The following is a 26,661-nucleotide window of genomic DNA, read 5'->3' on the forward strand; positions in this document are numbered from 1 at the left end:
CTTCAGTTGGCATCCACTTCCCTTCATCTTTTGATTCTGTTTAGTAGGCGTCTTTATTTTTGTCCACTTTTGTTTACAAAGCCGGACAGGGCATCTGAATTTTTTTTTTAACAAACAGAACTTCCCACATTTTCAAGCCCCAAATTATTAACAGTGGAAATCATAGCACTTTCCTGTGGGGAACTGTTTGCTCTCTTCAGGAAAAGCAAAGCAAAAATACATAGGAGGTGGAAAAATCCATTCTAATTAAAACGGTATAAAAATAAGGCCCACGATGGAGCTATCCTACTAATTCCAGAAGAATCAGCATTTATGCCCCATACATCATTTTATAAGATTTAAAATGTTACTAAATTAATTATAGAAATTAATTGATCAATCAAATAACCCTGCGTTCCATTTAGTGCTCACTGGTAACTCTTCAACTGACTAGGTAACACTGTATGCCAACCTAATTAATTTGATTTGTTTTTCCAGAGATTGTCCCTATCCCAGGACATAACAATCCAGAGGCATATAATAATGAACATGTAGCACTTACACGCGGCTTTTCACCTGTGGTGCACAAACCACGCTGCCCTGGTAGGTACTGCTCATTATCTGCTTTTTACAGATGCAAAAACTGGTTAAGAAAGACTCCTGTTGATTTCCATGAGAATTGAATCAGGCGCTAACTGACTCACCTGAGTTTACTCAGTGAGTCAGCTGCAGAACTGGATATAACACCCAGGGCTCCCGACTCCCAGGCTCATGTCCTGTGCACATCACACCCACTGTTATGAATCCATGTAGGAGACACAGGCCCCATTTCTGGTTTCAGACCCATTTTACACCCATGTGACTTCAGTGGATTTAGACTGGATTTGCACTGATATAAGATCAGAACTGGGCCCACAGTATGTAAGCCTCCCTTTTCTCTGATGGCCTGGGAAAATTTCACTTTGTGTGCGCGCACGCTTGGAAAAATCTGCACATTTGGTATTTGATCAAAATTACTTATTTGTATTCAGAAACATGGCAGGGACTTTCCCTTCATGAGACTTGAAAATCTTTCCAGCTCCACTGACTAAAGTATTCACACTGCCAAATTTTTCCGAGGTTTTATAGAATGTGCAATGTGTGCAAAATGCAGCCTTTAACTGTAAGCAAAATACAGTAATTTGGAATCTAAGCAACAAAAATAGACACATGCAAAAAACAGAAACAAAGATCAGGAGAATGACATTCTGTGACAGTTTTATCCGCTTCAAACCGCTGACAGAAAAAGTTCCCCATACCTATTATCAGCAGTAACATTTGCATCTCACACATACAGTACATAGAAGCACCACTTACATTTGTGCTCTCTTTGTGTTAAATTAACATATAACAGAGCAACGGAAAGATGACACAAGCAATACCTTCATGTTGCAAGATCAATTCCAGAGACCACGCCAAAGCCTGGTGTCTTAGTGAGTTACCGACCCCTCTTATTCTCGTAGGTTGGAGGGAGCAGGACTTTTGGAGGCTGGGTTTGTGGGTGTTGAAAAGGTACTGTTCCTACTCATGCAGTCTTAGAATCAGAGAACAAGGTTAGAAGGGACCACAAGGGTCATCTAGTCTAACCCCCCTGCCAAGATGCAGGATTTGTTGTGTCTAAACCATCCACGATAGATGGCTATCCTTAGCTCTGCGAAATGCCCTGCCTCATCCAGATCTTAGGAGCATGGATCTGGCCTGTCTGAAATAGAGCTTAGACAGCTCATCTTAGTTCAGAAAATATTTAGCAGAGCAGAGTGAGTAACGTTTATCTATTCACAGAATCACAGAATATCAGGATTGGAAGAGACCTCAGTAGGTCATCTAGTCCAACCCCCTGCTCAAAGCAGGACCAATCTATTCCTATAACCAGCCCAGTGCCCCTTTGGAGTCAATGGGAGTCTCTCTATCGACTTCAGTGGGCATTGGATCAAGCCTTTCTATAGAGAGGGAACCCAGGGCAGGTTATGTAGCAACTTGTACATTCTCTCAAAACTCTCTTTCTATTGATTTGTAGAGTGCTGTGTACCAAGTGGCGACATGAAAGAACCCCTCCCCTCACTAGCTCTGAGCCCGGTCCAATGCCCATTGAAGTCAAAGGCAGTTCCTGCTGAGTTCAGTTGCCATTGGAGCAGGCCCTTGAAGATCAGCTCATAAAGCCTCACAGCCAATATGCCTCAATACCCTGGTGCATTCAGAAGTACCAGAATGTCTCCAAACCACACGGGCTCATATTGAAACAACAGCAATTGCCAAAACTAACAGGGGGTGGATTATTACATTATCAGATGACTCGTAGAATTGCCCAGAAACTTCTTCAGATAAAATTACCACAGTTTTTGGTGACCAGTTTTGGTGCCAGTTTTGCAAGATTGAGGGGAATCTGCTGTGTACCTTTTTTTAAAAAATATGAGATCAGCTTAAGCTGATGGAAGGGGAAAATTCTCTGAAATTCCATGAGTTCTCTCTAATGCAAAGCTAATATAAAATTCCTGATAAGTAATATAAATATATATTGGTTTAAATGCACATACCAGGCTGTCTAAAGCTGTGATCACTGCTCAGTTTATAACACCTTTGTGGCTTTTAGTTTCTCACCCAGAAACATCAAAGCATTAGACATTTAGCCAAGTAAAACTTCATTGTTAGTACTAGCTGGATCCAAGAAAAAGATTTTTGGAAGTTTGAGAATGTTTCACCTCATGGCAATTGTTGATTAATGACCCTCAATGGACTGCAGTGTAAAGGAGAACTTTGTTAATAAAATATGCTAAACAATTCAGATGGGGTAAGGAGATACTTTCTTTGAACATAATTGACATAAAGTGTATGCAAAAAAAAGAATTGTGAAAATGAATTTATTCATTGTAATTCTGGTTTCTTTCCAGTTGCCCTAAGCTATTGCTACTTGTGAAAAACAATGATTGAGAACAAAAGGAGAAATTAAAGAATCATCAGACAGCTGGGAAGATACCTGGGTAATGTTTAGAAACACAGTTAAGAAAGGAGCATCTTTACCCCTCTCACCTCCTCTCATTTTTTGCTAGTGCTTCTTTAATAACATGTTAGTAACAAAGGGCGGAGCATGTAATGGTTACAGTGGGAAGGTGATTCGTGGGTTCTTTTCCCGGCCTTCCCGCTGACATGCTTGGGCAAGTTGTGTAAAACTACTGAGCCTCAATTTATCCATCTGAAAAATGGATTTAATAATCCCAGCCTACCTGACAGGGATGTTCTGATGCTATACTAATGTATGAAAAGTGCTTTGAGCAGCTCACGTGAGCAACGCTATGTACAAGTACAACAGTTTCTGGACTCACAAACCACACTGAAGTTTGGGGTGACCTGGATTTTTGAGTCTAGCCTCTGAGCCCCAAAAATCAGGCCATAAAGAAATAGGAGGAGGAGGTTATATATGATACACAGATCACAGGCATACCTAGCGACCCTTTCAGGATGTTATTACACTCTCAGAAATTGGCCATGGTGCACCTGGGCATATGCCTGAGGGTATTCTAGACGGACGTTATAGGACCTATTGCCTTTTGGGAGGCAGCATTGGTTAGTGGCTAGGGCACTGCATTGACAGTCAAGGGACTTAGTGTAAACCCAGGGTTAATGAGACTCCAGCCAGCTGACCCACATTAGCAAACCCTGGGCTTGAGTGTGTAAATTATATTTTAACCCTATAAGACGACTTTCCGAACTCATGCTCAAACCTAGGGCTCTGGTGTTCGCACTGCAATGCGCAGACCTGGGTCAAAGTAACCATATTCTGGAGTCCCTAGTTCCCCCTTTCCCCCCGAAAAGGTGGCTGCTCTAGCCTTAGGACCCTGGTGCATTGTGGGAAAGCTTTACTGGCCGTCTGCACATTACCAGGAAACAATTCACTTTGCAAAAGTCTCGATCAGTTTTCTCTCCATTGCCAATCCAGGAGGCTCTGTGACCGTGTGCTTGCAGATCGCTGAGTAGAAGAGAATGGGTCAACGTGGACCTGAGCTGCTGCTGTTAGCAAACGGGTGGCTTCCCTTGTCAATAGAGTGGATGGCAGATTGTTGGGATCGAGAGGACTAAGGAAGGTGTCCCATGGCATTGTGGGATACTTCCAGCTGACTCCCACAACCGGAGTCAAGCAGGGCTGCGTTTACATTGCAAAGCAATAGGGTTCGGACCCTACGTCTCAGCTTAACTCGGGCTTGGACCCTCCAGCCCTGCAGGGTCCTGGATTAGTGCAATTGCAGGGTAGACACAAGGGTGGTTAGGCTTGATCCCGGGCTCAATGTAGACATATCCTCTGCCACTGACCTGCCGTGTGTGACCTTGAGCAAGTCACTTCTACCTCTGGGCTCTCCTGTCCCACTCATTGTCTGTCTTGTCTATTTAAACTGTAAGTCCTCTGGGACAGGGACAGTCTCTCACTGTGGGTTAGTATAGTGCACGGCAAAATCTCAGTTGAAGTTTCTAAGCTCTACTGTAAGACAAATAACCTTCAGCTAAGGCTCTTTTGCCACACAGCTGAGCAGGGTAAATGGAATATGCTTGAATGCTTGGAGCTCCCATTGCCAGTATGATCCTTCTCTTTGGGCTTCTGGAGAGCTAATGTTGTATGTGTTATTTTGAGATGCGTGATACACACAGGAGAGCAAGAATGTAGTATTATGGTGACAAGCCTTATAGGGAAAAAAATGAGTACACTATATTTTGGGAGTTTGCATTATAATCAAGGGGACGGGTAGTATGACTTAAATTATATGGGAAGAAATATGCCCATGCAATGCAGGCTGTGCTCTTTAGTCTCAAGTGTTGTTTGAGGGGGTGGCAAGATGATGGGAGGAGACTGCTGCTTAGTGTGGACTGTCCTTTGTTCTCTAAGTGTCCAAGAAAGAGGCAATGTTTTTATTACATTTTGTACATGTACCTTAACCCATGTGATAAGGTGCATTCTATAAAGCACTGAGAAAAACAGCTGTAAATCATCACCTATGCTATTAAACCCTCTTGAGTCTTGAACAGATTTCCGATCCCACCAGCTTAAGTGTACAGTCTAAACTGTCACCCGGATGTATTTCCCCTAGGCCTCCTTTTTCACATTAGGCTGGAAGTCTGAGTTCAGATCAGATCCAAAGAAATGTTTATTCCAGCAGTGCTTTATAGCATCACAACTCCGCTGTAGCCGGTTAACTCATTTTAGCATGCAGGCTTTTCTAATGCACTAAGCGATACGTCACCTGGACAGAACAATTTCTCTTTAAGATGGTTCTCAGATATTTCTATAAAGTCTGGCTTTAAGGCTGTGACACAAGTCAACAGGAAACGCATATCTGCCAGTTAGGGGCCGCATCTTGCTCCCATTGAAGTCGGCAGGAAAACTCACATTGGCTTCAGCATTAACTTGGCCCCTAAGTGAACTGGAGCTTAGAATAAGCTTTGGCAGGTAAAGGGTTAACACCTTGCTGATCTCTGAGTTGCAACACTGCCACTGCACTGCATTGCAGACATCAGCTCATGTAATTTTACTGCGTGGGGAGCCCAGTCATCAGGAACCTGCCACCAACCATGGCTGGGAAGAGGAGGTCAGGAGGTCAACCTTATGGTCAACCACAAAACCTGAGACTCAAATGTCTCCAGGTTTGCTTCCCTCTAATTCTCACGCTCCATAACACACAGGCTGGGTTAAGTTTAGAGAAGGAGCCTTGACTCTAAATTTCCATGGGTTTTCTGGGTTAGGTCACTTCCTCTAGCAGAGTTTTTCATTTGCAATTATAATAATTGGCCTCCTAGCCCACATTTTTAGCCTGGGACTCCTTTTTTGGGCACTCACTTTTACACTCAGAAAAATTGACATGGATACATTAGGCCAACTCTGTGTGAACAAAATGGATACCTATATGCAGGGGCAAGCTCAGCTTTGCTAGTGCAAAACAAGGGAGTGCCCACTGCAGGACAGTTAGTCGTGCCTATGAACTTGGGCATGCAAGTTCAGGGGCCAGCTAAACGGCTAGGACCTCTAACACATAATAAAAGGGTGCCTCTCTCTAACCAACGAGAGCAATACAATGGATCTCTTTATTTAGAATACTGATGCACAAAGCCTGTTACTCTGAATTATCAATAGTCCGTTCCAATTAAACAAATGTGCTTTTTAATTAACTAAATGATTCTAGTCCACAATACTCAAGCCAGAGAGGAACCACAATTGCCATCAAGATAAGAAAATTTGTTTAAAAAAATAAACACACACATGGAAGCCTCCAGGGACGTTGCCATAACCTAAAAAGTGCAAATGTTCAATGGCTGCTTTTCGAAAGGCACAGACTCCCAGCAGTGTTTAGAGAGTTGCCTCTTAATATTGCAACTTAACCACCTTGATGCAGCGGTTAGTAAAGATAACATTTAGAAAACAAAGCCCAAGTATAGCAAAGTCCTTTTAGGCAGGAACTAAAGCAAGTTTAACCACGAACAACTCACATGCTGCTTCCAGCTACTCATTGTCAGCTAGCGAAAGCTCTCGAGAATCTTTGTCAAAGACCAGGAGATAACTTCTAGGCCAAGAGAAATGAACTAAAGGCTTTGATATTTCTGAGGCACTAAGAAGCCATTGTAACCTGGTGAGCACCAGAGCACTGTTGGTCAACATCCCACCCAAACCTCTATTCTTGGGCCACATTCAGATGGGATATGTAGGATGGTGTAAGCTGCTCATGGGGACTCTAAATCCATGTCCACAAATGGAAACTGGTCCTATTTAATTACATCAATTTAGAAATTATCTGAAGCCCGGTCAACATAGGGTGACCAGATGTCCCGATTTTATAGGGACAGTCCCGATTTTTCGGTCTTTTTCTTATATAGGCTGCCATTACCCCCCACCCCCCTCCCAATTTTTCACATTTGCTGTCTGGTCACCCTAGGTCAACATGAAGCATTCAACTCGAAGTAGAGAAATCACATCCTATTAAAGTCAATGGGAGTTTTGCTATTCACTTCAATGGGGCCAGGATTTCACCCAGAAAGTGTCTATACGAGGAGGTTGCACCAACTACAATCTTCTCATGCGACAAGGTCTAAGTTGGTGCAATTTACACGTCAGGTTTCAGGAGGAAAGCATAAAAAGTTGGAAATGAAAGTAGCCCCACTTATCCTATGTTACATTTTCAACCAAAACTTGATGTTTCTCCTGCTACAACCCTCTCTTCCAGCCCCTCATCACGTGCTTTACACCAGGGGTACACACACACGAGGAACAAACGTGTTTTTTAACCACATGATAACTTACATGTGATAAGACACAGTGTGGATAAGGCAGTTGACATTTTAACATACAAGCAGGTTGACGTTTAAAACTATGGCTCTATTTTCACTGCCCAAAAAGGTGGGATTTTTACAGTGAGATAACTAATGTAGTGGAGACAAGGCACAGGTAGTTTTTTCTCTGATGGTGCTGGGTGAGGTCAACACTGTACTCTCTCCTTACTTAGCTACATCATGGTAAAAACTAGAGAGACTGTGTCACCACTCAGATCTTACAGCAGGATACCCAACATGCCTCAATTATCCCTCTGTGACAACACACCTCTTTTGGCAAAGACAACAAAGCCTACAACTGCCATGTCTGCACTAGGAGTTTAGCATTTGTTAGTCATCACGTGCTGGCTAACAAATGTTAATAAACCCACATTGTTTTCCCACCAAAGGCAAGCCAAAGTCAGACCCCCTTACCATTTACAACCAACTTTTGATTTGTACCACGACACAACATCTATGCATGTGTGCAGGAGTGCCAGAACTGCGGGGGCCACTGGGCCATGGCCCAATCACTTTGACAAGAGGGAGGGCTATGCCCTCCCACTTTTGACTGCCATAAGGGCGAGCAGCGGGGGGAAGGAGGCGGAGAGGAGCGACCGGGGGTGAGGCCTCGGGGGTAAGGGGCAGCATGACAGTGAGGGCTGGGTGGAAGGGGTGGCGTGGGAGTGGAATGTTGGTGGAAGGAGCAGGGTGGGGACAGGACCTTGGGAGGGAAGGGGAGGTACAAGGGCAGGGGCTCAGGAGGAAGGGATGGCATGGGCGGCGGAGGCATGATTTGGATGATGGCAGTCCCCCCATTTTTAGGGAGCTTCCGTTGCTCCTACATGTGTGTTTTTTGTTTCCTTTTTTGATCTTCCCTTTTCAGTTGTTAAGCTATTGAGTTGATATCTTCCCCATCAGCTGGATCACCAGACTAATGCCTGGGGGAAAAATGACAATGTTCCTCATGATAATTCATTAGCTAACAACTGGTGTTGTGACAGATCAGGCAGAAAGCTGTTGGGTGGTGGTAGAGCTAACCCACTGCCTGGCTTCTGTAGTGAACCGATGCTGCAAAGAGGATGTCTACTTTCAACAGTCAGGTAACTCTGGTCAAATGAACATTTTCCCCCCATATTCATATTCAGAGTTGTGCTGTAGCCCATTGCAGACAAGGCCTGACCATGGAAATCACGTCAAGTTTCATGTCCAGATTTCAAACTTTACATCCAGGATGATTGGATTTGGGGTTCCAGTTTGGGAGCATCTCTAAGAAAAACTACAATCCATCCCAGATAGGAGACAGTGGGATCCTGAGAATCAAGAGATCTGCATCCTACTCCCAGCTCTGCAACCACGCATCCTTGGGAAAATCACTTCACTACTGCAGCCTCTGCTTTACCTACCACTCTTTGTCCAAGCAGTAAATTCATCAGAGCAGGGACTGTTTCCCATTGTGTGTTTGCACAGTGCACAGCTGGTCCCACTATGCATATGAACTGGTGGGATACTCCAAGTAATAACACCACCACATTCCTATTAGTTGTCCCATCAAACGAACCCTTTTCCATCAATCCCACCTTTGCCGAAGCCACACGCAACCAGCTGGCAGTACCAACACAACACTCTTGGCTACATATCAACAATGCAGCAGAGACCAAATTAAAAGTGAAAGCAGTAAGATAGAGAGCAGCATTGACCAGGCCAAGAATGCATCGCTTAGGTGGGTTAAGAACAGATGATATACTGGGAGAAAAAAAGAACACCTTTCACAAACTCATTATAGTGTTAGGACAGGAAAATAATGGGGGAGATGGGAAAACATCTCCAGTCTTCTCTATCATGGAAAGTAGACCTGCCTATACCTCTAGGCATCCAGTAGTAGTTATTAAGATTATTAATCCCAGTTCAGCCCTGGCCCCAACTCGATTGAATTAATGGGATTACAGCAGGATGAATTTCACCCCTTGTTTTAGGAGGGAATAAGGACAGTGAACTTGGACTTTTATTGAATGTGCATCCTACGTGTTTCCATTCTCCACCTGTCATTTCCAGCTGTAACTTCCATTCCCATTGGTTTTAACTTGGTGGTAAAATTTTTGAGATTCAAAGAGAATTTCCCTTAGTGCGAAAGGAAAAGGATGAGACTGAAAGAGAATATTGATAGAGTGGAATCCTGGCATGGACAACCTACATGGGTTCATGTCTTTGAACATACACTGACCCTCCATATCTGTATCCACATTCACATTTCAGCTGCACAAAGACAAGGGTGGGGATGGAGCTTTCAAAAGACCTCTGGCTGTTGGAGTATGAACTGCAGCCTCCCGAAAGGCAGATGAGAGCATACAGTTCCCTCTCCTTCCAGCATGTAGCACGCTTGTTGCCAACTCCAGGTGTTCCACAATAATACCGCACTTCAGTCCCCAGTAATACCTATAATTTGAGTCATTGGGACATTTCCTCTGGTATTTAAAAGTATATGGAATGGAAAGTGAAAACCTTTCATCAGCCACAGGCGGGCAGGCATTGCATGTCAGAATTGCTCAGATGTGCCTTAAAAGTTTTCCAGAAAATACACTGATGTCTCCTAGAAAGTGCTGGCATCAGGTGGTACTGAAGACCATTAACTTGAACAAAGCATTAAAATCACTATGCCGTATATGCAGGAATGACTGTATGTCCCCTTCTCCTCTCAGAAAGAATTCCAAGCCAAATGCATCGCCTTCAAATCTAATCCTTACCTTCCAGCCCCATAGTGCTGCGTTTTTAAAATAGAAGGGAAAGCTAAGCTGTTGTGAATTCATGTGGCCTTTTTCTTTTGAAGATACACTGAACGTGGGCCATATTAGCACTCCGTTTCTTGGACTTTCTCATTCTTTTTTCTTCTCACCCATGGAAAGACTTGACCCATTCACATGTCACTATTGTCCCAAGGAGAATTATTTCAACCTTTCCGTGCTCCAGGAGCATGGAGAGAATTTGCCAGATTTTGTGTTTACCATGGAATTTCTACACAGCTCCAGGAATCCCTGTATTTTATAAGAAAACAGAATGGCCTACAAAAACATTTTTAGTGGAGTTTTATTTATACAATTAATGGTCAACAGAACATAATGTACTTTTATATACTTCACCCCCTCCGCCCCCCTACAACTGCTTGGTTGACAGACAGTTTTGTTCAGCAATCTCATGAGGCACATTAACCTCGGCAAAGTCCATGGCTGACTTCAGAACTGGCATCGTCACTCTTTCTCCTGCACAGAAAAATCCAGTTAGCTCAACACTGAGCCTCTCTTCACCACGAGAAGGAATTCTTTGAGCTTCGGCATGCCACGTGCTGCGTTCAAACGCTGCTGCTTCCCTAGGCCAAAGGTGATGGTCAACACACTGGGGATTGAACCAGAGACCTCTAGAGTGAAAAATGTGAGCTGTTACAGCTTGAGCTAAAGAACCAAGGCCGCTTATATGCATCTGTAAAAGATCCAATGTCCTCTGTGGATCAGCACAGAGGGGAGACTGTGCGATCTCACCAGTGGGTCACTCAAGCACCGTTTTTGTATGTAACATTTGAATGGTAACATTCTGGTCTTGGATCTGCAGTCCAGATCTGTTATCTGCTGCAGTGCATACTCTACCCTGCATCAAATCCCCAGTGACGGTAGGAGTCGTGCAAAAACTGAATGCAGAATGTGCAGCTTTGAACGTGGATTTGTCCCCCCCACCAATTTGTGAGAAGAAGGCAATGAACTAGCATGAAGCAAGGTGCTAAAATGATTGTAGGCCAAATATTGGTCCTACTGAAATCAAGGGGAGGTTGACTTCAATGGGACCAGGTTTTGACCCGTAAGACATCAAAGGAACTGGGGTGGGAGAATAAATCTGCAGTGTGGCTACAAACTGCAACCTTATTCAAAAGCTCTAACTAACTAACACAGCCAAACTGATTTAAGGGCATTTACGTTGGGGTTTTGTATCAGTTTAACTAGATCAGCTTTAAAGCAATTCAGTTAAGCTGGTGAATGATTTATAATGTAGACCAGACTTCAGATTTTCAAGCACATTAAACCCCGTTATTTGTAGTTTGTTATAATAGAGCTTCTCCCCACACTCTCATGGCAGACTTTTGCCTCCTGAGGTTTGTGCTGGGAATGCAAACAATTCATTTCAAGGAAATTCAGACATTTTAAAGCCCTGCTGAGCTATCCCTCAAAAGAGCCACTGATAGTAGGTGGCATGCACCCTGAAATGATTAGGGTCAGTCCTGTTTAGCAGAAGAAAAGAAAAATAAGAAATCTGGTAAAAGAAAAGCAAAACGGATGGAGAAAGGATAAGCATTAACGGAGGAAGGGCATGTAGTCCAGTGAACAATGGCTAATTTGAATGCCATGGTACTAGTGAAAATTAAAATCACGCCTGAGGAAAACAATGGTTACTAGAAATGTTATGTTGAGTATTCTTTGTTTTAAAGTCACACGCATTTAGCATAACTGAGACGGACTGGCCGTTTCCCCCTTCTTCTTTTCAGTGTCTTCCCCTACCTTTTATTCCACTGGGGTTTTGCTTCCTAGAACCTTGGGGGCAGAGCTCCATGTTGCTAAGCAACAGCTAAGATGTTCCTCCATAGCCAGGGGGTGTGGCACGCTGGTCCTGAGTCAAGAAACGATTCCCACACAGCAAAGCACTGGCTTAAGACCCACTGACCTTAATGAGACTGCAATAAAGCATTTAATCATATGCGTCAATGTAGGCACATGCTGAGTCAGGGATGGACTGATGCACGCAGGCTGAAGCAGTGCTTTGCTGACTTGGTGCCTGTGCCCTGTGAGGAGCCTGTATCACTTGGTAATTAATCAACTCAGTGAAATAAAGATAACACCTAAAAGCAAAAATGTTTCCTGGTTCTACAGGTACAGCGCTGGCATTAAAAATAAATAAAATTCATTGCCCTAAGTACACAGAGTAGCCATAGGATCTTCCTGTCTCTCCTAGAGCTGGGGGTACCAATGTACCACAATCACTGCAGAGTGGCATATCTTCCTTTTCAGTGGTGGAGATGCCTCTGCATAGGGAGAAATTAACAACTGAAACAAAGGAGCTAATTTTTGGATGTTTAGTGCTCTGACCGTGTGTGACTTAAATAGAGTTCCCCAGACTGACCCCTATGGACGTTACAGGATGGGCTTCGGGGCTAGGAAGGGGTTGCAATAAAATAGTAACATTTTCCATAAAAGAAATCTTGTAAGTTTAAAATGACAAAAAGAGGGGGAGATGTCAAGGCTCTGTATTCTTTGCCAATTATACTGAAAAAAAGAATTGAAGCAAGTTAAAACTTGAAAATTGTATGGTGAGCATACAAGACATTTCCTAGACAGGTTTCAGTAAAACTGGATTACATTTATTCCAGAATAATAAACACTAAGCCCTTTCTGTCCCTAATTGCATAGGAATCAAAACTGTGCATACTTCCAGCAATTAGGTTAATTTTATTTACTTCTGGGTATTTGAATTTCCTGTATTCTAATCTACGTCTGCAACGAAGAGGAATAACTACTCACTCTACTTTATAATAGTCACATCTGCTGGGCTCCTGTAGTGCATTTTACCAGATCCTGTGGCGTTTCTATGACATTCGGTGCATCATCAGTTCATAATTTAACAGCCCTGTTCATATTTTTAAATAATTCCCTTTTTGTCTTATAATTATGCTGCATCTATATATGTTAAAACAGAGCAATAGGAACAGAGTGTAATAGGGTGTTCTGGGCCCATTAATGCAGTCTTACAGCTCACCACAACTTTTTTTTAAGCAGCAAAGTACTCTGCGGGTCGTAGTGCCCCGAAATAGCCTGGGAAGTGTAAACTGCAGCAAGGAATGCTGGAAAAGGGAATGGGGAGATAGATAAGCCGCTTGACTTCATAAGAGAGAGGAAAGGAACAGACCTTGCTGTTGGATCTCTCCAGTCAAAGGCTCAGAGGGATGGTGGGAGAGACCAGGAAAAAACAGAAAATGGGTATGTGGAATCAAGAATGATTTGTGGGTCTCTTCACTGAGGGAGCAGGAGCAGCTGGTAGGTCCCATTGCAGAGATCCAACCACACCCTGGAAAGCTGCTTTGTTTGTCCAAGGAACACTGGAGAAAGAGGGAGTTTGGGGACTTTGACACTGGCCTGCACTGACCGACGGGGAGATTGTTTGCTTTGGATTTTGTGTCTTTTATTTTGCTCCAAGACTCCAGGAAGGCAGAGCAGGGCATGAACTGACCAGTCCAGTCTGGTGCACTGGTTATCTTCCTTTTGGCCTTTTATTACCCCAGTACAGGAGGAGTTTTATTTTTAAACATAGCTAAAGACGAGATTCACATGTTAGCCGGGGGCCCCCTGAGGAAACAGAAAGGGCAGTCACTGTTACCCAGAGCCAAACCTAAATGGAAATTCATGCAGCAATCCCACTGGTTCTGAATCAAATCTCCAGAGAAACCCAGCAGATTGAGAGAAAGTTCTGTGCAGGTTTTGCCCAACCATCTGATTTCTACTGTCTCTGCTCAAAATGCAGGGCAGGCACCCTGTGAATATCCCTCCACGCAGCACTCTGCCAGTGCACCTCATTCCACCTATTTTGGGCCTCCGGTACCCAGAGAATGGCCATTGCGCCTAATCACATAACATCCAGGCTTGAAACTCTTCAAAAATTACATTCACTTGCCACCTATGTTAGGCTTCAATCCAGTGAAACCCCAACACGGCCCAAATGTGGGGCACCAGGAGCCTGCTCTCACTCTAATGCAGCAGGTAGGAGCCACCCTTAATTTGGCTGCTTGCCTGAGAACCATACAAATGCTTTGGGCAGGCAAAGCGGGCAAACCAGTGCCGTACATCACTGCAAGGAAACGTATCTAGGTAAGTGTGGGCATCACCATGTCCTCATCTCCCTGCATTAGCTACTGCCAGGAGGCAACGAAATGAAACACACATACTTCACCTAGGGCCATCAAGCAAATAAAAAAATAATTGCTATTAATCATGCAATTAATCACACTTAATAATAGAATACCATTTATTTAAATATTGTTGGATGTTTTCTACATTTTCAAATATATTGATTTCAATTACAACACAGAATACAAAGTGTACACTGCTCCCTTTATATTTATTTTTTATTACAAATATTTGCACTGTAAAAACAAAAAATAGTATTTTTCAAGTGTACTGTAGTGCAATCTCTTTATCATGAAAGTTGAACTTACAAATGTAGAATTATGTACAAAAAATAACTGCATTCAAAAATAAAACAATGTAAAACTTTAGAGCCTACAAGTCTACTTAGTCCTATTTCTTGTTCAGCCAATCGCTCAGACAAACATCATCAGCATGGAAGCATGTCCTCTGGAATGGTGGCCGAAGCATGAAGAGACATATGAATGTTTAGCATATCTGGCACGTAAATACCTTGCAATGCTGGCTACAAAAGTCCCATGTGAATTCCTGTTCTCACTTTCTGGTGACATTGTAAATAAGGACTGGGCAGCATTATCTCCTGTAAATATAAACCAACTTGTTTGTCTTAGCGATTGGCTGAACAAGAAGTAGGACTGAGTGGACTTGTAGGATCTAAAGTTTTACATTGTTTAGTTTTTGAGTGCAGTTATGTAACAAATAAACTACAAAACTATTTGTAAATTGCACTTTCACAATAAAGAGATTGCACTACGGTAATTGTATGAAGTGAAAAATACTATTTCTTTTGTTTCATGTTTACAGTGCAAATATTTGTAATTAAAAATAATAATATAAAGGGAGCAGTGTACACTTTGTATTCTGTGTTGTAATTGAAATCAATATATTTGAAAATGTAGAAAAAATCCAAAAATATTTTATATATTTCAGTTGGTATTCTATTGTTTAACAGCGTGATTAAAACTGCAATTAATCACGATTAATTTTTGAGTTATCGTGTGAGTTAACTGCGATTAATCAACAGCCCTAATTTCACCACATCTGTAGAACTGTTTCTGATAAGTATTTTCCCCTCCCCCTTCCCCACCAGCACCTATTTTCCTGCACTGCTTTAGCACAATGACTCCAGCTACCGTTGCTATTTGTGCACCGCCTTCTCCTCTCATTCCCAGCTCAGTAACAGAGCCCTTAACGTTAATCTAATGCAGTCTTCGGGCACGTCTACACTTATTTCCGGAGCGATGGATCCAGTGGGGGTCCATTTATCGTGCCTAGTGAAGACGCGATAAATCGACCGCGAGCGCTCTCCCATTGACTCCAGTACTCCACCGGAGCGAGAAGTGTAGGCAGAGTAGATGGGAGAGCGGCAGCAGTCAACCTTCCGCAGTGAAGACACCATGGTGAGTAGCTCTAAGTAAGTCGACTTCAGCTACGCTATTTTTGTAGCTGAAGTTGTGTAATTTAGGCCAATTTAGCCCCCCAGTGTAGACCAGGCCTCAGTGTGTGGTATTAAAGGATCCTGCCAGGTAGAACAACAACAAGCCCTGCTCTCACCTGAATTCTCTTCAGAGATAAACTGTAGTGTATCTATCACAAAATCTTCCCGTATGGAACAAAGGACATCTCCACACAAAACACACTTAAGAGTGTCAAAATGAGCAATCTTATGGAGGAAGTTATAAGATGGTAGGTAATTAGAAACAGAAGACAATTCTCCATCTGATTATAAAATGTATATACTGTAAGCCAGGTCAGATTTCAGATCTAAACTACATTTGTCAATGTCCCTTTAATAGCCTTTAAAAGTTGTCCAGCTCCACAAAAATATCTTTTGTGCTGTATTTATATGGAACAAGAGTGATACCCAGTGTCTGATTAAGCCAATTACAGCCGAGTAGGGATTCCCTTCGGACACCTCTAGGAGTATTTCCCAGGGCCCATTTCCTGTTTAAAGGCAGTAGTCTGTAAACAACAGGATATCACTTTACCTTTGGATTTTAACACTTTTCTAGTGAGACGTGTTCCTAGCAACTGTTTCTAATTGGAAATCAACTATAGATGATACCGGCTTTTCAGTCAAAACATAACTTGGAGCAAGACTTAATTCTTTAATCATTCCAGCATGTTATTTGAATGTGCTTTGGCTAACACTATTGTCAAAATGACAGTATTAAAAAAAAAAAGTAAGACTAATCCTGCTCTGATCACATTATGCCTTTTTTGCGCAGTTCTGTGCTCCCAGATGCCTGATTTACAACGCTAATGGTTATGTTTCAGCAATTCTTTGGAGAAAAACTGTGATATTCAGTTATTTGTCATTGCCTTAAATGAGTAATTCGCAAGACTAGACAAGCCTGGCTTACTGTGAATCGGGAATGAGAGAGAACTATATTGCCGTCATCTGTGACAACATTCATATTTATTTTTCCATCATTTTTTTCTTCCCATCGTCATATAGTCAATTTGAAAGAATTAATGAACAGCAGAAACAAATCCCTGAATACCACAGACATTAGACAGGTCACAGATCAAGCCTTCGGAGGCTAAGCCAACTGGTGAAGGTTGGAATTTATCAAAACATGATAGAATAAACTACTTAATTATGTCAGGGTGACTGCCAGAATAGAATAGTTGTAACAATGCAGAGCATTAGAATGCTTCTCAAATTGGCATTAAGGTAGTGGCAGTTATGCTTTGCACTTCTGTCTTTTAAACTATTACTTTTTGGCAGTCTCCTGAGCATAGGTATCTCTTACTCCAGAAGTCTGGCTGTTTTGATGCCTGAGATGCACTACACTGTTGACACTCTGATGAAACATGCTCAGAGTTGCTATTTCAGCCTTGGCTGATGTAAAGGGCCCTTGATACTGCCAGACGCTTAGAGCACGGTCTCTTCTTTCTTACAATCTGCCTACTAATATTGATAACAATACTCCAAAATGGATTGTTCTGCAACACGAGAGGCTAAGAATAATAATGGGCCAAATCCTGAGGTCCTTATTTAGTTTGTACTCAGCCTTTATTCAAGCAAATTCATGGATTTCCCTGGGACACTGTTCCAGTAAAGACCTAGGCCAGGACGATGCAAATGGCAAGTAGCCTGGACTAAATGTGGGAGTGGACTGCATAACTCTTGAGGGAACACTAGGAGGCATTCTGCCTCTGACAAGCATATTCACACCGCTGCATCTTTTCATGGCATGCAGCACACACCAGTCACCAGTGCTGGTCAGCCAGCTCCACTGGTGGGGCCGGAGCCAGGGCTCAATCTCCCGCCCAGCCCACCAGGTTGTCCCATACCCCTAGGGGAGTAGCAACTGGAGTTCTGCCCAGGCCTTATACAGGGAAGACTCCTTCTTCCATCCCCTGCTATGGTGCACCCAGCTAAGAGCCAGGCAGAATCAGGCCCTTAGTTTTTACTCCATCCTTATTCAGGCCCATCTCCCCTAAATTCAGTGAGACTTGGGCTGGGTCCACTCAGAATAGGGATTGAGGGTAACCTTGTCAAAAGCACCTTGGGCCTTCTCTGCATACAAAAGTTACAGTGGTACAACCCATCTAGGGTGATGCACTTCGCCTGATATAAAAGCACTTATACAGCATATGCAGGAAGGGGATCATAATATATCAGTATAAGGCACCTTTATAGCATCCACACTAGGGGATGTACAAGTATAACTGTATCCGTTAAAAATAAATCATACCATTAACTGAGTTATACCAATACAAAACCGGGCATGGACCCGGCGTAAGTCTCATTGAAAGTCAATGGAACTTAGGCTCCGAAGTCACTTCGGCCCTTTTGAAAATATTTCCCCGCAGCTCTGGTTCTGCCACCCCTCCTCACAAGAGCCGTCAGATCATGAATGGGATCCGACACAGAGTCAGTCACGGTGGTAAGATGGCTCTGCTGTATCTGTGCCCCCTCTCCCATCCAAGGCTGGAGTTATGTCGGGGGGGGGAGGGGGCAGAAGAAAGGAAGGAAGATGGCATTTGGTGCATGTGCTTGAACACAAAGGTGGGAAGCAGGCTGGTAGTGGGAGTCCCATGGGTTCAAAGCTGGCCTTGCATCTCTGATTGGTGGGTTTCCTGCCCTCTTTACACATCCATTTTATATCAAATGTCACGAGAATGATAGAACTCCTATCTCACATGTTCTTCGAGGGCCTGATCCTGCTCTATTGAAGTCAAAGGGAGTTGTGCCATTGGCTTCAGCGGAAGCAGGATTGAGCCCCTAAATGTACTAACCATAACTGCAGAGCACAGGCAAATAAAGAAGTACAGATGGGGTGCAGGCAAAGGGTGTTAAGGTGGCAGGACATGGAGCAGTGTCTGTCCCACACCCTTTTAAGCTGCTGGAATTCGGGGTATCAATAGTGCACGCCAGCAGTGGATCTGCACAGAGCTCTTAGCACTAGCATTCTGTCACTGTGGGGAAAGGCACAGCGTTCATTCAGTGACATGCCTCCACCTACTGTACTTCGGACTCTAGTGCTCCTACTTCAGGCTCTAATTTGAAGCATATGGGAATACTGGCTTGCTCAAGACTCGCTGGAGGTTCTCCTTAAACTGTCGTTATGGCCACCTGCACAGGCCAACAAGCCGCAGGTGTGCACCACAAGAGCAGGTGCTAATGTGATTACGACGGGCCTGATGAAAAGTCTGTGTCCATATGCCGTAATGGATTCGTCCCAAGGCACTATCGTTGCCCAGGCAGCGGTGGACGGTTGTCTTTTAATGGGAGTTTCAGAGATATTTAAGAACGTGAGTGTCTACTCCTAAAGGACCATGAAAGGAGCCATGGCGGGAGGGGCCTGCAAATGGAGTGAGACTCCACCAGCAGTAATGGAAAGGGGGGAGGGCGTCTTTGATACATTGGGCCATATATGCTCCAGCCTCTAGGCCAGCTCTGGCAGTGGAAAGGCTGCGGAAGAGGGTGAGGCAGCACTACGCTGCTGCAGCTTCCTCTGAGCAGGGCCCTCCCGGTTCCAGGGCCATCTGAAAGAGCAGAGTGAGGGGCGTGGCTGCGGAGCCGGGAGACCCTGCAGCAGCAAGTGCCCATGAATCAAATGAACGCTGCCCTTCTCCCTGCAAGGGCAATGGCAGAGGGCAGCAGTGGAAACTCTCCCGGGGTTTGCAGCCCAGCACGGCGGAAACTGGCCATTACACACTAAAAACTGGTTGAGTCTGGTTCTAGGTCACCAAATCTTGGGCTCTCTGCTGCTTTGCTTTTGGTTTGACTGGGCGCAGGGTTTGCTTATGCAGCTTTCCCTGATCTTTCCTAACTCCCCTTCTACAGTTAGAAGACTTAAGATGACATATTCTTCCCGTCGGTTGCTTTGAATTGTAAGTCCCTTTCATAACATTGAGAATGATCCCCTGTTTCATACCTGAACTTGTCTATGAAACTTAACACCAAAGACTAAGGGTTTATTTAATTAAGGGGGAGGGTAGGATTTCAGCACCATCAACTGGAGAAAGGTCATTTCCACAGCTGTATTATTTACCCCCACTTTTACTAAGGCTGCTTTTATAGCTGTGCTAGAGGTTAAATCCACTGTTGTTTCCTACATGGCCTGACTTTACTGTAAGCTACAGTACATAGTATTCATTGAATGCAGGCAATAAAAAGAGATCCCAGCAGCATGGTTTTCCAAAAGAGGAATTAAAATAAAAAAGAAGAAGAAAAATGCTTAAAATCCACAAAGTCTGTCCCTGGAAGGAAAATCTCAGTATTTGCCTAGTTTTTTGACAAGCAAATCAGTAGAAAAACTTATAAATGACTAAACATACCAGCCTTCTGATTTGGGGCATTTCTGTGAAGTAACCAGACTCTCTAAATGAGATAAACAGTGGCTGAATGTTGAAGGTTTAGAGGTCAGCTGGCTGCCGAATCCCTGTTGCTGTGGGTACCCCGAAACATCTGCTTGCTTCAGAGAGTATAGAGCTGGGCTGACACATCACAGCTGGTGCTGTGCTGGCTGCAGAGGGTAATACACAATCATATCATTCTAGCAGGCACCAGCTGCAGGGGCCGATAGGAAATCCAGGGTGGCACCCAGGACAGTGAGGCAGTAGCGTGGGAGATGAAATCCCAGTGAGCTCAGCAGTGGGGAGATCCTCACATCTTTGCTAACTTATCCAGCCCATTGCTAAATCTAAAGCCATACACTGCACTCAAGCCCATCAATGTCAAATGGGATGCGGCCTGTCCTGTGCTTGGATAATAAGAAAAGAGCATTTTCTTGGTACGTTAATATGCCTGTAGGTTAAAGATCATACTGGTAACTCGAGCATAACTTCCACTGGTAGAGTTAAAACAAAGCAAAATCTGCAGATTTAAGTACCAAACTGTGGTAGCAGGCAACAGAAAGCTGCACTGCCTCAGCAGGTATTGTGCCAATCTTTCACCGTGCCACGTGGTTCCTGCTACACCCGCCAGAGCAAGACCATGTTTCTGGCCCCAGCCTACCCCTCCTCACCTTCTTTGTGCTGACAGTGATGCTAGAGACCCTAGTTCTTGGTGTTCATGGAGTACAAGGACCAGGGCTGCACCTCCAAAGAAGAGGATCCTTTTTCCCAGCCCCTACCACGATCTGGCTCACAGATATTTTCCCTTCAGATTTGGGAGAGGGTGTTACAAGACTTGGCACCCACTGCTGGGAGAGTTTTTTTGGCACCTCACTGCAGAAAATAAAGCAGATTGCTTTTTAAAAGCTTGCATTCGAGAATGAGCTGCATTTACACTGTGCATTTTGGAGAACTATAGATACTGGTCCGTGGTAGTTATAAATAGACACACTGTATGTGTATAGAAGAACACGTTACTCTGGCCTGGCAAAGTTTCTAATAAGATCTCCCACAAACTGCGTCATGATGTCAAGAGAATTTTATTCCCTGTAATTGCAACTGTGTTCTAGTCTGCGTTCCCCGTCCCGCCCTTCTGTGCTCTCTTCTCTGAAATTCCTTTGTTCAGCCTAAATAGATGTTTCATTAAATAAGAAATAATTCCTGGGAGTGGTAATTACAGTCTCCTTCAGAGGGACGATCTGTAGCTGTTCTGTTTTCCTTTCCGTTAGCAAAAACAAAACAAACACAGTGTCTTTCATTAGGTGTCAGATTCAACCAGCACTGCCATTGGGAAGCTTAAATGTGTCAGGTCTAATCAAGTCTGATTTGGGGTCTACAAAAACGATTGGTGTTAAACTGGAGGCAAAGACTGACGTGGCAAAGCACATTGCCTGACCGAGGGGCCTGCATGAGCTTTACTGGCTTTAATAAACTGTTTAGAGTTAATTCCATTTCTAATCCTCATTGTGAGCTTGGCATCTGGGAGGAAAGAAGCAAGATGTTCAAGAAGCCAGGAGAGAAGAGCCAGGGGCCTGCAACACCAGTGCGTTACTCCAGTGTTATGCCAATAGCGTGACGCCCCCTTGAAACTGGAGTAACACAATGCTGAAGCAGGTCCAAAGAGTGCTCGGATCGTCTGGTTACTGCACTGTTGCCAAGTCATCATAACTAGCCTCATATGTGTGCGGGGGTCTCTGAACGCCAGAAACAGTTCCCGTTTTAGTGAATGAGATGTTTTATTTGTTTTCTAAGATAAAATGATGTGTGAAACATAACAGCGAAGATTTTTCAGAAGCAACCAAAGACTTTGGGTGCCTCACTGGAAACCCAGAAAAGGACCTGATTTAGAGAGGGTGGATGCAATCAGGACACTCTGAAGTGTCTTTGGACAGCCCCCAAGAATGACTAGTCGTTTCTGAAAATCTTGACCAGAGTTCTTACCCGCAGCTCCCTTCATTCCCCCAGGACAGCAAGGCTCTTTGCCAACCACCAGCTAAATCATGGTGCTGCAAGCTCTGGAGCGATGAGTGGAAGCACTCCAGGAGCTCCAGCGGTACTGGCAGCAAGTGTTAGGGTGGTATAAGACACAACAGCTCCTGGGTGGGCATGAGGAAAGGGGGTCTGCTGGACAGCCGTTCTTGAAACACTTTTTAAAAGGTGTAGTCACTGCTCCCATACACTCACTTCCAGACCCCTATCTAGATAATTATACAGTCCCTATCACACAGTATCTGAGCACCTCACAGTCACTAAGGAATTTTACTCTCAGAATGCCCTATCAGGCAGTGAGGTGCTATCCTCATGTTGCCATGGGGAATGGGCACAGGGTAGACTAAATGACTAGCCCAAGACCCCACAGGAAGTCTGTGGCTGAGTCAGGAACTGAATGCAAGTCTCATGTCTCCTATTCCAGTGCCCTTATCCACTAGATCCTTCCCCAGCTCCAAGTTGGTAAGCATAACAGCCCTTCCACTTCCACCTCCAGCTGCCTCCTGCCAGGCAACACCAGAGTGGGGAAAAGGACATCCAGGCTCCACCACAAACTTACTGTGTGACCTTGGGCAAGTCACTTATAATCCCACACCACCTTAGAAAAGGAAGCGGAAAAAATACCATGCATCCAATTGACCCAGCTGGAGAATTTTAAAGAATCAGAATGAAATCACTTAGTTTGGAATGTGGCCAAGTTTAACACCCCTATGATTGGAAAAAGTGTTGTGCCGTCTTTAAGGCCCACAAGTGCTCAGGGCATGACATTTACTTTCAGCAGTGAACCTGGCACGCTGAAAAAGAGCTGTGTGTAGCTCGAAAGCGTGGCTCTTTCACTGAGAGAAGTTAGTCCAATAACAGATATTACCTCACTCACCTTGTCAATCTGAAGAATGACATTGAGAAGTGATGGCATGGTAGTTTCCTAAAGGCCACCGACAATCTACCAGTGATGTGATGTACACTAAACCAGTCACAAGCACCACTGCCTCCAAAACAAGTTAGAGTTGGTGGGGAATGTGGAGATGAAGCTATGAAAGTCAGTTAGAGATGAATTTTTCCTGCTCCCATCCGTACCACCTAAAATCTAGGTGACCACGCACATCTCACACAGATCCGCTCGGCCGGTTTAAGCTCTACCAGCAAAGTTCAGCTGACAGCTTCCAAACCATGTTTCTGAATTTACTGGCATTTCAAAATGCTTGACAGCACCCTGCTCCACTTGGCAATAGTAAGCTTTGTTACATAAACGTATCAAGTTGTTGCAGAGTGAAATAAGATGGCATAAAGTTCTTTATAAAGGTGCCAGTGGGGCAGTATTCTCTTAGATTCGGACACAGGCGCTGACTTTTATTATTGCTGGCGGATGCTCCTCTCTGCCCCCTCTCCTCTGTGCGAGCCATGGGAGGGGCCTCACGGGAAAGAGGCCAAGCAGGGGCAGGGTCTTGGGGCGAAGCATGGGCGGAGCTGGGCATGGGGCCTTGGGCTGAAGTATGAGTGGAGCTGGGGGCGGGGCCCAAAAAGATTAATCCAGCCATGGGGGTGCTGAGCACCCCCTAATATTTTTTTTTGGTGGGTGCTTGAGCCTGGAGCACCCACGGAGTCGGCGCCTATGGGTTCAGACATTTATATTCAGTGCAATTCAAATATTTCAAAACAACTGTGCTCAATCTTACACAGACTGAAAACATTCCAAAAAAAAGTCTCAAGCCAACTGAACCTGGTAAAATTCTAGTTCCCTGAAGTAAACTTCAGTGCAAAACACAAGGCACACACCAAACTACCCAAGCATAGTGCCAGCATAAGTAACTTTCCGTCAGGCTAATGGTTTCAATGAAAGATAGTAAGTTTGGTTTGTTTTCTTTTAAAACACATTCTTACATTTCAGAATATGAAAAACACACTGGGCAAGATCCTCATCTGGTGTAAATCGGCAGAGCGCCACAATGGCTATGCCGATTTACACCAAAAGAGGCTCTTGCCCATAGCAATTAGCCCACTAGTACATGGCCTGCAATGGCAGCATGTTGCTGTGGGATACATCATTGGAGCAACAGGGTTTCCGAAGTCAGACACAAAAGTATCATCCAAGCTTGGGTGGTGTATTAATGTCATTATAATGGAGTAACTTTACCCATCACAGAAGTTAAAACTGAAAACAATATATGGTGCCTGCTCAGGAAAAGCAGAAGAAAACCTGGTACTAAATCTTTTCAATTTTGCAAGCCTACAAGCTTATAAAATGAATTGATCCATTGGGAATAGATCTTCTTCCATAATGTGAGGTGGGAAATGAGAGACAGAAGGTCCTAAGCTCAAGAAGTCCCTAAAACCCTCCAGCTGAATTCCCCCTTCCCCACCAACCCCAAACTTTGTGGACCAATCAAATGAGAACCAGATCTGAACCTGCCTGCTTTTGGCTATGCCTTGTCCCTCCCTCAGTTAGCAGTAAGCCCAGGTCTGTTAGTTTAACCCTTTCCCCCACATAACCTTCCACACACACACACCGCGCCTGCTGTGAATCCTGCATCTGTTATTCAGCCAAAGAGCTAACGCTGTTCTAAAAGCAGCCGCATAATTGTACTATAAAAAATTGCTGTCTTCCTGCCCACGGGAGTATGGATTATTTTCCATCCCCTTTTTTGAAGTTGAAAATTCAATGTCACTTTGCATCCATTTCAATATGTAGCAATTCAATTGGTAGAAAGAAATGTACTGCTCAGCTGTCAAAAAGACTGACACCTAGTCAAACAAAAACACCCTGGAGTGGCGCAGTATCATCAATCACCCACCCCCTTTCCTTCTCTAGCTTTCCAGTTTCATGCTCCTCCACTTGTCAGGAAACTTTGCACCAGTTACCAGCACTTCTTAAATTGTCTCAGCAAGTAAAGCCTAACTACTCAAGATTTCAGTATATTTATGCAATCCAGTTTGGCGCTGGACCCTCTCTGGCTTTATTTATCTAATGTCTGTGCTGTAGGCTATGAATTCATAGAGGAGGTATTATTAGAAGATAACACATACAAAGGGTGGGAGGGGAAGTAAGTGAGAAGTTCAGTGCACCAAAGGGTCGCTTGGTGTTCAGATTTCTTTAGTCAGGTTGTGGAGCACCAGAGCAGGGGGAGCCTAATTGCATTCTCACAGGCCAAACTTAGCCCATACCATTCTACTGCTACATTTCCCAGGATGCAATGATCCATCTGTAAATACCATTGGTCTTAGAGGCCAGGGTGTGGGGAGACAGTCTTTGTGGTTAAGGCACTTGACTAGGTTCAATTCCTGGCTGTGCCACAGACATTCCTGTGTGACTGGCAGGACTAGGGTGACGAGAGGGCAAGTGTGAAAAATCAGGACAGGAAGTGGGGAGTAATAGGTGCCTATATAAGAAAAAAAACCCAAAATCAGGATTGTCCCTATAAAATCGGGAAATCTGGTCACTCTAGGCAGGACAAGCTGAACTCTTCAAAATCTATGGCCATAAGCATCACAATGGCCGCTGCTGGAAAACTTTGGAAAACCTGCCCTTTAATCTTTCTGTGCCTCGGTTCCCCAGTGGCGATAACCACACTTTTCTTCTCTCCCACCCTTTGTCTCTCTTGTCTATTTAGCGTGTAAACTCTTCAGGCCAGGGAAATCACTCTATATACAGCCTCAGTCTCTCTGTACAGCTCAAGCAGAATGGAGCTCCTCATCTCAGTCAAGGTTTCTAGTTGTCTACTTATAACAGGCAACAGCAAACTCCACTGATTGTCTCATCCCAACTCAATTATGCAAGAGACCATGTGAAATGAAAACCAAATGCATGATGCTGCTCCATGGAAATGATCCTGGAATCTGAAATCAGTATTTCCATAACAAGTAGAAGTCTCTTCAGGTCACAAGTGCGTCTCCTTTAATGTGGGAAAGAGTCTTGAGTCACTGTTTCATATCATGCGGTCAGAAAAATCTGATTTCCTTGAACGAAAACCACACACCTAATCTTGAGAGGTGAATAAAAATATTTGAATTTCCAACCTCCAAACATCTAGAGGGGAAATACTCAGAAAGGCAATAAATTATTTGTCAGGAAAACCTTGCCCAGCTCAATTCACTAGCTCACCACACATTCCCGGGTAGTGGTCACCATAGTTAAGGGTGGGGATACCATTATCACTATAAACCTCCGTGATTCCTTTTATGATGAAGATATACATGATCAGTCCAAAGGAGGTTCGGGGGGAGGGGGTGTTCAGCTTTAATTCATTTTGGAGTGGCTCTCTGGTGAACAGGCTGCTTTGCATTAGCAATGACTGAAGCTCCGAGTCTGGGGGTCAATGCAGATGTTTCTCTACAGTTGCTCTGAAACCTACAGACCTCCTCAGTCTACAGAACAGAGCTGGAAATGGTGAAGTTCTCTGCTGCATCCACAGAAGAACGGGAAAGTGCCCTGGAGATGCAGAGCCTGAGTGGGTGAGAGGGTGCTGGAGGGAGCAGCAGGCCAGCAAGCTCTCCCTGAAATCCACCCCAGGTTTGAGTGGAAAAGCACATTCAGATATTATTTATCAGGTAAAGTCTCCCCCCTCAC

General features: G+C 44.1%; 1 protein-coding gene across 4 annotated transcripts in view; it reads right to left on the minus strand.

Moving 5' to 3' along the window:
• The window catches only part of SMAD6 (SMAD family member 6), a 325,135-nt gene that overhangs the window by 160,938 nt on the left and 137,536 nt on the right, over positions 1-26,661 (minus strand). The gene's annotated exons all lie outside the window — the stretch shown is intronic.

The sequence above is a fragment of the Mauremys reevesii genome, linkage group 10, assembly GCF_016161935.1.
Source record: "Mauremys reevesii isolate NIE-2019 linkage group 10, ASM1616193v1, whole genome shotgun sequence".
NCBI classification, from domain to species: domain Eukaryota; kingdom Metazoa; phylum Chordata; order Testudines; family Geoemydidae; genus Mauremys; species Mauremys reevesii.